This window comes from Octopus bimaculoides, chromosome 2 (assembly GCF_001194135.2).
Source record: "Octopus bimaculoides isolate UCB-OBI-ISO-001 chromosome 2, ASM119413v2, whole genome shotgun sequence".
Classification (NCBI taxonomy): domain Eukaryota; kingdom Metazoa; phylum Mollusca; class Cephalopoda; order Octopoda; family Octopodidae; genus Octopus; species Octopus bimaculoides.
In genome coordinates this window covers 138,394,396-138,395,999 of record NC_068982.1, presented here as the reverse complement: position 1 = coordinate 138,395,999, position 1,604 = coordinate 138,394,396, and positions in this window count along the sequence as shown.

Here is a 1,604-nt window from a genome sequence, read left to right as displayed (position 1 = left end):
AAAGGGAGCTTTTTTTTTCGGGGAGATAAACTTAAAAAAGCCCCTTTATTCTGTTTTCCCACATAGCCTGTGCATAAACTAACAGCGAATGCTGCATAAAGTTAAATTGGTATGGAGCTTTCTGAAAGATACGTATAGCTTTCACTAGTGGAAGCAAAACTCTTATTTAAAGGTTGATTCTTTGGGACAAATCATACATGATTGTTTTTTAAAAAGAGCTAGAAGAACAATGCTAAAACATATTTGAAACAATGGACAGCAGTATCATATCATAATGGAAGGGTAAATAAACATCCTTATAGTGAAACAACGTATTGGTAGGTAAACAAAGATATCAACAAATAGAAGAGAGGGAAGGGAACATCACCTTTCAAGTAACTTAGAATAGGTAAAGGTAAGCTTGCTAAAGTTTAATGCAACTTAAATATGGAGATTAAGATTGTTTGGTATTGGATATTCATTGCGCACGGTGTTCCTAGTCAATTTAATCACCGTGGCAGGTGGACAGTTGAAATAAATAAATAGACAAAATCCTTTCACTTCTATAAAAAGATTTTAAAAGTATGGAAGACCCTACATACTATATCCATTTAGATCCATTTACGCGGGAGCTCTGGGCAAAATATTTAGTGCATGGCCATCCTTGGGACATAAGTAATGTGTGAAAAGTTTGATGAAAATCGGTTGAGAATTGTGGAAATATAATTCAGTTTAAAATATCACAAAATGATTAAAATATTGTGTACGTAAAAAGTCGACGTTTTTTTTTTCTTAGACAGCGCGATGACTATGTGTGTGTATATGTCACAGATAGCGGGCGTGTGTTTCTGTTGATTGACACACCATGTCATTCATTATATGTGTGTGTATTCTGAATGTGTGTATATGTGTTGACGTCACGGAAGCCATGTTTTTTTTTTCAAGAAATAACAAACAAAAATTGTGTTTGATTGTTTAAACAGAGATCCAAATATCACAAAAAATTGTAGTGCACTGCCGAAGGTAAGTATGAAAATAAATATGCAAAACAAAATTAAGATAAAATATACTATTTCTGAGATATTTCGGTTACACACAGACATCCCTGTATTATTAAGATATTTATAGATAGACAGACAGACAGACAGACAGACAGACAGATAGATAGATAGATAGATAGATAGATAGATAGATAGATAGATAGATAGATAGATAGATAGATAGATAGATATGTAAGTACATGGTGAAGGCGCGTGGCCTAGAGGTTAGAGTATTCCACTCACGATTGTAGGGTTGCGAGTTCGATTCCCAGCGGCGCATTGTGTCCTTGAGCAAGACGCTTTATTTCACGTTGCACCAGTCCACTCAGCTAACAAAAATGTGTCGTATCTGCGTTTGAAAAGGCCAGCCTTGTCACACTGTGTCACGCTGAATCTCCCCAAGAACAACATTAAGGGTAGACGTGTCTGTGGAGTGCTCAGCTACTTGCACGTTAATTTCACGAGCAGGCTGATCCGTTGATCAGATCAACTGGAACAATTGTCGTCGTAACCGACGGAGTTCCGGTTTACACACATATATATATATATCGATATCCTTTATCCTTTATCTTTTACTTGTCTCAG